The sequence below is a fragment of the Strongylocentrotus purpuratus genome, unplaced genomic scaffold, assembly GCF_000002235.5.
Source record: "Strongylocentrotus purpuratus isolate Spur 01 unplaced genomic scaffold, Spur_5.0 spur5_scaffold_17, whole genome shotgun sequence".
In the NCBI taxonomy this organism is placed as follows: Eukaryota; Metazoa; Echinodermata; class Echinoidea; order Camarodonta; family Strongylocentrotidae; genus Strongylocentrotus; species Strongylocentrotus purpuratus.
The window spans coordinates 27,969,621-27,979,332 of NW_022145602.1; the positions used below are offsets into that span (position 1 = coordinate 27,969,621).

The 9,712-nt window shown below is 40.8% G+C and overlaps 1 protein-coding gene across 1 annotated transcript in view; it reads left to right on the plus strand.

Annotated features, from left to right (window-relative positions):
- Positions 1–8,146: 8,146 nt before the first annotated feature.
- The window catches only part of LOC581260 (ras-related and estrogen-regulated growth inhibitor), a 49,769-nt gene continuing 48,203 nt past the window's right edge, over positions 8,147–9,712 (plus strand). Inside the window, exon 1 of the mRNA XM_030988032.1 lies at positions 8,147–8,306. The gene's annotated coding sequence lies outside the window, so the exon portion shown is untranslated. The remainder of the gene's footprint in view (positions 8,307–9,712) is intronic.

A 9,712-nucleotide genomic window follows, 5' to 3' on the forward strand; every position in this document is an offset into this window, starting at 1 on the left:
TATTATTATTATTTTCCTATCAATATGTATCCTATGTCTTGCCGTCATCTCTATATATTTCTCTTATTATCTTTATTCATTCTTGTGCTATCAGTGTTTACTCTCTTTCTTTCCGTCATCTCTATCTTTTTATTATTATCATTTTCCTATCTATATGTACCCTATGTCTTGCCGTCATCTCTATATCTTTCTCTTATTATCTTTATTCATTCTTATGCTATCAGTGTTTACTCTCTTTCTTTCCGTCATCTCTATCTTATTATTATTATCATTTTCCTATCTATATGTACCCTATGTCTTGCCGTCATCTCTATATCTTTCTCTTATTATCTTTATTCATTCTTATGCTATCAGTGTTTACTCTCTTTCTTTCCGTCATCTCTATCTCATTATTATTGTTATTTTCGTATCAATATGTATCCTGTCTTGCCGTCATCTTTATCTCTTTCTCTTATAATCTTTATTCACAGTAAAGTCCTTTCATTTCATATCACTATTTCTCTCTCATAATGTCTCTCACGTCCGTTCTCCATATTTTATTCATTGCATACTCCACTCGTCAATCATTTCTGATAATAAGCTCTCTCACAATAAAGTAAATGGAAAACAATGCAATATAGTTTATATTTTAAGATTGATTCATTCTTTCTTTGTATATCTATGGCTGTGATAAATGTACTTGAAATCAATTTTATTGAGGGGTAAAGAAGGTGAGAGAACAGATGCGGTGAACATTCATAATGAGACATTTCAATAAGATGCTGATTATGTCATGTATATCACATATAATATATTATGCCTATACCATTTTTACATGCTCATACCAGTGGGCAAAATCAATAACATTCTCTTATTTCTTATTGACTTATCATGGCACAACAAAGAAAAACATCCCCACGACGTCCCTTTTCATGCCCCGCTAAACCGGACATTGACAATAACCTGGGGTAATAGGGATTTCAATGGGCAGATTAGCCCATTGTCAAGGGTGGCTGAGCGGGGTACTTTCAAGTCTCTCCCTATTGAACTTCTTTTCTTCAACAACCTAAATACTAACCTTCTGAATTGTTAGAATACTTGAGCAAGGTATGTAAAGAAAGGTAAGAAGTCCACCTTTCTAATAGATTCGATTTGAAGATGTCTTATCATTGCTAAATAAGAAATTCTAGAGGGATAAAAAACTGCCGTAAATAAGAAAAATTAAACATTATATAATTATGATTATTATAAAAATGATAATTCAAAATATAACAAATGACGGTTCATCGAAAAGCACGTTTTCCGGTCTACAACTTTGCTGCACAATATTTTTCATCATGATCATCCAGTGAAGAGTTATAGCCTCTTGATTCAGCAGAGTCAATAAAGATTCCCTCGAAATGTGTGACCCTAAAAGAATGTGGCACAGGGGGGTTTTTTAAGTGGCGCATAAAGAGTTAACCAAGACTGGGCCAGATTTCTTATCGTTTTGATGATTCCAGAACCTTGCAGTACACACCAATACTTATTATGCTAGATGAGCAACCTTTTCTGATTGATTCCACAACGTTTCTTTCACAATGCAATTGCATGACCAGAACTTAACTTTATCTTTAAATGATCATTTCACTAGGGAAACTGCGCGACATTTATCCTTGTGGTTTTCTCCAATTTATCTCACACCGCTTGACCCATAAAGTAATTATATTCTTGAATTAATTGCTGTATATATACACTAAGTGTATATATAGTGCATATATACAGCAATTAATTCAAGAATATAATTACTTTATGGGTCAAGCGGTGTGCGATAAATTGGAGAAAACCACAAGGATAAATGTCGCGCAGTTTCCCTAGTGAAAATGATCATTTAAAGATAAAGTTAAGTTCTGGTCATGAAGCATTGATGTTTCGTTTAACGGTGCTTTGCTAACTAAATTACTCGGCCCTGGCTACGCATTTTAACCAAGTGACTATGGGTAATGGTGCTAATGCATATATATACAAATTTCATTTTTCTATTGTGTTTTAAATTTCCTATCTAAATTACGTCTTTCTCTACTGCAGGTTTTTCATCTTCAATGCACATTTTATCAGGAACCTATAAAATGCAAGCCCTGCTTTTCAATAGGTTCCTCATTCCTCATTTGAATTGAGTATCATTGAAACGTGCTCACACTACATGTCTATGTCTGTCCATATTTTTGGTAAAATGTGGAACAAATCAACTTAAATAAATAGAAAAAAATAGCATTCATCCCCTAGGACCCCAAATAGACTAGGCCTTTAAAAAATCCGGCTGGAAAAGCTGGTGCAGTACATGGTATGTACACGTACACGAGGCCGGGGTCTACTTGTTTACACTAGCAAGATCTCGAAATTAGGGCAGAAGACGAGTGAAAATTTGTAAGTATTTCGATGATTTTATGCATTTATTCCCATTTAAACAAACAAAATACATTTTTCAAAATTCATAAAACATTTTTTTCTAAAAACCTGAAGAAAAAAAAACCTTTATTAAAAAGCCGACCGTAGATTATTGAATTTTTGGGTCGGTCGCAAATGGAAATACAACATAGTTTTGTTAACGCCTTATATATAACTATCATTAAAGCCCCAGTCCCATATAAAGCCGGACCAGCACGGACGAGCACGGACCACTCCGGACCATCCCGGACCATGGTCTGGGGTGATCCGGGATGGTCCGGGATGTTTTGTTCAAAAAAGTGTGATGCTTTTAAAGCTACAGTCCCATATACGTCCCGGACCGTCCCGGACCATCCCGGACCCCATCCGGGGTGATCCGGGATTCGGTCCGTGTTGACACCGTGTTGGCACCGGGGTGGTCCTGGATGGTCCTGGATGGTCCTGGATGGTCCTGGATGGTCCTGGATGGTCCTGGGCGGTCAATAACTCACTCCCGGACTGCCACGGATCAACACGGACCGCCCCGGCGCCACTACGGATGACCCCGGACCCAGCACGGTGGCTACACGGATCACCCCGGATCAAACTATTGTCCCGGACCGTCCCGGACCACCCCGGCAGTTTTTGACCGTCAAAAACATCCGGGGTCGACTCCCGGACCGCCCAGGACCATCCAGGACCATCCAGGACCATCCAGGACCATCCAGGACCATCCAGGACCACCCCGGTGCCAACACGGTGTCAACACGGACCGAATCCCGGATCACCCCGGATGGGGTCCGGGATGGTCCGGGACGGTCCGGGACGTATATGGGACTGTAGCTTTAACGAAAATATCTACCTCTAGATTTTCACCGCTCCCTGCAGTTAATCTAGCGCATTCTAGATAATACAAGCTCGCCGACAACCCATTGGAAACCATGTATCAAATTTAACACGCTGTTCAATGGGATGTTCGTTAATTTGTACATAAATTATGACGGTTTCGTGAAATAATGATAATATTTTTATTTTGTTGCTTATATAGCGCTTAATACGTCGGTAATGACCGAGTTTCTAAGCGCTTTACATTATCACCCTGGTCATCGGATTCTGGCTTGCCCGCACACAATGTATGCACTTTCTTCACTCCCTGGAGAGCATTCCAACAAGAGCTACTAGGCTCAAATTGCTAAGCATACCACATTGGCTTAAGCATCCTACCGGGTACCCATTTAACACCTGGGTGGAGAGTGGCAAATGTCGATCAATTTCTTGCCAAAGGACATTTGTGCCGCGGCGGGACTCGAACCGCGGACCTTGTCATTAGGGACTTTTAGATTTGCACGTCGACAGCTTTGACTGCAACGTGTGACGTCTTTTTAAGGCACTGCGCATGCGTCACGTCATCTCAGTCGGCGATCGAGAATGCGTCAACCTTGATTTTCCTAAATCTAGTACGGTACTAGTATATGCCGCGTGCGCATAAAATATACAGTTCCTCAGGTAGACAAAGGAACATCCCTTCCCTGCTATTATGTAGAAATGTGTAGAACAGGTGTCACATGCATATTCACCTGTTCTACACATTTTTACATAATAGCAGTGAAGGGATATTCTACCACAGCAATAGGCCATCTTCGTAATGTAACCAAATTTAATGCATAAAGTCTTTGTGAAGTGCCTCAATACAAATTATTTCATTCACCGGGTAAGAATAATAATATTTCAATCGACATAATCCAAACTGCATACATTAGTAGTTGCCAGGTTGGACAAACATTACGGCCCGAATTCACAAAGCAAGGTTTGAGCTCAGACCAAGGTTTGAGCTCAAACCTCCTTTGTTTCGCAAAACCTCCTTTTGTTCTTTACAAACCAGGTTTGTAAAAAAACGCGTAAAACGAGTCATATGACGTACGAAAACCAAGGTTTGTCGACAAACCTCCTTTGTGAATTCGGGCCCATGGCTTGACCTACCTTTTATGCAGTTTGCATTCTGACTATTGAATTACTATTATTCTTATCAGGTGAATGAAATAATTTGTATTGAGGCACTACACAAAGACTTGTGTATTAAATTTGGTTACATTACGAAAATGGTCTATTGTCCGTCATGTTCATAGTGTTACTTCCTGCATGCATGTTTATCGTCTAGTGCAATCTAACAGATTTCTAATTGTAGTCAACATGGGCAGTTGAGTACGTTGACACGCATGATCAGTCGGCGTTCGTCGTGTTCTCGTCCACTCAACCTAAAAGTCCCTAATGACGGTCCACTCGACCACGACACCTCTACCAGGCGCATACACAGGGGGGGGGGGGGGGGGGGGGGGGGGGGGGGGGGGGGGGGGGTAAACACCCCCCTTTGGTATTTTTATGTGTATAACCCCCCATCACCCCCATTACCCCCCCTTGGATTATTCCCATGGCTGACCCCCCCCCCCCCCCCCCCCCCCCCCCCCCCCCCCCCCCCCAAACGGAGCCAAATGTCAACTTTTCAAATTTCGAGACCAAAAAAAAAAAAGAAAAGTGTCCTCTTACCGCCCCCCCGCGCTTACTAAGCTGTCGGCTCAGTCGTTGCGATTTTTTTTGGGTCCAGTCCAGAATCGAAGAGAAAGATAGAGATAGATAGAGAGAGAGAGAGAGAGAGAGAGAGAGAGATTAGAAAATGACCTGTGAGATATTTGTCGAGTGAGCATGAACTGTCCTCTCATGCTTATTAGAGTAAAATGTATGTAGCGCCGTCTACGTCTCAACCAACTTCTTGAAAAGCAAATGATTATCAGATTATAAGAAGATAAAGTTATTCAAAAGTCTCAGAAGTCATGTTATCCCCACTAATGTAAGCCTGGTATCTACATCGGCATGAATTGCCACTTAACATTAATGTACCTGTATTGATATTCGTGTTCTATTTCCATCCATATCACTTAAAGGTATATACCAGTTATGATGATGCGATTGCATTGTGAAAGAAACGTTGTGGAATCGATCAGAACAGGTTGACCATCTAGAATATAAGTATAGGTGTGTACTGCAAGGTTCAGTCTAAGTAAATTTACAAGCACTGTATACAGAAAATGTATATGGGACTACGCGATATCTATCCAGGCCGGATAGATATGATAATTTACCACATATATCAATTAGTAGGCGGTTTCCCGGCAAAATGTGTATCATCACATATTTAAACATAATTTTGATTTGATTTGATTTGATTTGATTTATTGGTTTCTGCATCTTTTTTTCTTTTTTTCATCATACATTTTCATGAACATAATATGGTTTGATACAATATTTTAAGTGTATATAATTGTATACAGATAATAAATAATGATTGGTAATTTGAGCTTCCATTTCATTTTTAAGAGGGGGCGTTTCCAAAACTGGTCTATACCTTTAACATGAAGTTAAATATAATCTGGAGGATATGAGATGTGGAATAATCACCCGTGCATGTATAATCCAATGCTATGTCAGAAAAACCTCAGATAATACTTCAGTGTTTTAAAGGGAACTATTTGGTACCGTTTTAATTTTAAGGAATTAAATGCCTATGTTGATAATGAACAGATTCGGCATAGAGAATTCGAGTAAAAACAACAACTTCGCAGTAACTCGTACTAACTCTCGATCGTTACCCCCTTCAAACGCGCACCACGTGCAAGATCTCAATCATTCATACCCTTATAAGTGACCGGTAACTATGAAACGAAAAATTTGGGGCAATATTTTCTTCTATAGTCATGCTCACTTTCAGTGAACCATCATGCTCCATAACAAATTACAATCTTCACACGGTGATGCAACCAAGACACTCTAATGCTATGGTCACATTAACCAAAAGTAGACTGCTCGGCGGCCGAGCGGCGAGTTTTTAACCAATTCTGCCCGGCGGCTGCCCGGCCACCGAGCGGCGGCCGCCCAGGCACCGCTCGTTTTTAGGGCATCGCTCGGTCGCCGCTGAAGTTTTAGCACGGAGTTAAAATTTGGGCGGCGCCTGCTCACTTTTTACTCGCCGCCCAAAATACGCTCGGTGCCTGGGCGGTCGCCGTCCGGGCACCGACCTAATCGCTGGGCGATGCCTAATTCCAGCAGCGACCGAGCAGGCTACTGATCGGTCGGTCGCTGCTGTGATTTGTGACCATAGCTTTAGTGATGAAATATTGAACGCTAAACGCTAAACGCCATACTTGCTACTCTCCACCCTCCACCCACTCTCCACTCTCCACCCAGGTGTCAAATGGGTACCCGGTAGGATGCGGCCGTCGTTGTTGGTCAAACAGCTTGTGAGCGTCAAGTAACGCCCGGCTGGAATGCTCCCCAGGGAGTGGAGATTGTGCACACAGCGTGTGCGGGCAAGCACTGAATCAAATTACCGGGGTAATAGTATATTTGTAAAGCGCTTAGAGACATTTGCATTAAGCGCTAAGTACATATTAAATATCATCATTATTATACGACCACGCGTTCTAAATCCATCCATAGAAACAGTCATCACTGACACAACTTGCACCTGTCATAAGTTTCTTCTCAGTTTCTTCTTCCTCTTCTCCTCCTTCTTCTTTTTGTTCTTCCTATGTAGGGTGTTGGAGATCTACAGCACGAAGCTGTCTGTTTTGTGTGTGGGGCATACCGCAACTAGATCGTCAGCCTATCCATGCTGTTTTCCCCCAAGATCTGCAGTTAACAACTAGAATATTTTTACCCTTACCAAATTTTGTAATTTGTTAAAGTTTGTGAAAAATTGGTTTGTCCAGATTAATGTATCTTTAGAATGTGACATATTTAAGCTTACATCTAAAAGTATTCAACACACCAATCCACCTTTCTTTTGGAAAACACAACACAATTGCGTTAGAGGTATTAATAATTTAGTTCTAATATATATATTGGTTCTAGGACACCTACCCCTTGGACATCCACCCCTTCCCGGATAACGACCCACAGTCAACTACCCCCTATGGCAGTTATCCCCTAGGACAACTACTCCCTAGAGCAACCACCCTCTAGGACGACTACCCCCTGGGGCAACTACCCCCGGACAACTGCCCCAAGATAACTACCCTCTAGGACAACTACCCCTTAGGTAAACTACCCCCTGGACAACTACCCCCGGACAGCTACCTCCTAAGACAACTACCCCGGACAACTACCCCCAGACAACTACCCCTACGACAACCATCCTCTGGGACAACTACCACCCGGACAACTATCCTAGGGGGTAGTTGGGGGGGGGGGGGGGTAGTTGTCCTAGGGGTAATTATCCGGGGGTTAGTTGTCAGGGGGTAGTTGTTCTAGGGGGTAGTTGTTCTAGGGGGTAGTTGTCCAGGGGGTAGTTGTCCAGGGGGTAGTTGTCCCGGGGGTAGTCGTCCTAAAGGGTGGTTGCCCTAGGGGGTAGGTAGTTGTCCTAAAAGGTAGTAGTCCTAGGGGGTAGTTCACTGGGGTGGTTATCTGGGGGGGGGGGGGGGTGGTAGGTGTCCAGATACGATATATATTTACTCTTAAACGACAGGAGAGAGAGGATAGATGACAAATTTTCTTTGGTGCTTTTCTCATCCCCAAAAGAATCTATCATGTCTACACGACTTTCTCGTAAACATAGCACTCGCAGTTTCTTTATATCACCCGCGAGCGATCACGTTGATGATGTGACGACGCACGGTCGCGTACGGCCGAAAGATGGAATTCCGACACGCGAGATGGCATGCTATAGGTTCACTGGTACGTACGCTTTTAGTGATCAGATCCGTTGTGTTTACATTCGCATGTCCTGCTACGAGCGGGCAGCCGAGTGCACGGTAAAACAGGACGATATCGACTTCTCGATTGCATCCCCTGTCGTCTGCTCGGCTTGACTAGCTCCTGGCTTGAAGCTTGGAAGGGATTTGACGGAAGGAGTTTACTGCAGTTTTTAGGTGAGTCAGTGAATGACATTTACCTTTTCTGTCTTTGAAATTTCCTCGTTTAATCATCGGTTATTAACATTGTTCACTTTATTGATTGATTATTTTAATTTGTTTATTTTTAATTTTTGCACAGGCAACAGATATTTCTAAAACGTTTTTGTGTATCAAAGGCAAATTAGATAAGATTGAAGATAAATATAGGAGAGACATAGAGAAAAAAAATAGAGAGAGAGAGAGAGATTATATATTTTCTATAATATTTGTACACACGTCGAAAATAATCCGAAAAGGAATTTTGAAAAGGGCCACCCCCCTATAATGATATCTTGAATAACTAAGTCAATGGCGTTGCAAGGTTCAACCAGATTTAGTATTTTAAAACACTTGTCAAATCGTCATTCTTAAGAATGATTCTTAAGTAATTCACTTGAATGTATTTTATACTGTACGGTTTTGTAAAAGGGACAGCACAAGTGCTATTTTCTTGTCCCATTAATAATTTGTATTTATTTCGATTTGGTAACATTTCTTAACATCTTGTACAATCATTGTTTGTAAAAAATGTTTAATTGTTGTTGGCAAATAAAACCAAGCAGTCAGTCAAGAATACGGATAGAAGACCATTACCCAATGTTATACTAATGATAATAACAATTTTGTTTAATCAGGGATGCCTTATTGCATCAATGTTGTTCTTCCTTAGGAATGTGCAATAAATATTACCCCAAAATTATTAGATACCTATTTACACCTTGATGGACGGTGGCAAATGTGAATTTATGAAGAATCTTCCGCTACATAACTCGTTGTCTATACCTGCTATCGCTTACAGACTAAATATAAACAACACTGTTTACAGTTTATGTTAGCAGATCGGGTTAGTGATAAGAGTAAAATAGTTCTGCATTCAGACAAAAGAAAGATTCCCTACTCTGACATAATTGGCCGTAATTAGACAATTAATTAGCAATATTCCTAGAAAAGATTTGTGGTTAGAATCGTTATGGGATTTGGACGGATGTTAGACGGGATTGTACATTCCTTCTCAATCGTAAGGGATATAAAATTAAGCAATTTTGTTTAAATCATCACAATTAGTCGCGACACTCAGCCAAGGAACTACTGAACGACGATTTTCTATATATAAAAAAATACAATAATTTTCTGGCATATTTTGATCGAGTGATTAAACATCTGTTGACACGATCAGAACGCGATTAATTTCTTACGAATAAGAAAATATCGTGATTGTCTGTGCTTTTTTGGTGAAACTGTCTGTAAGTAAAATTATATCTATATTCTTTTGTTGTTGTAAATTGACCGTGTACTACAAATATAATGCAGCAGGGTTTAGCATTCATGACAAATTTGTAGCGATATATTGTACAATGTGATCAGTAATTGTATATAACTTT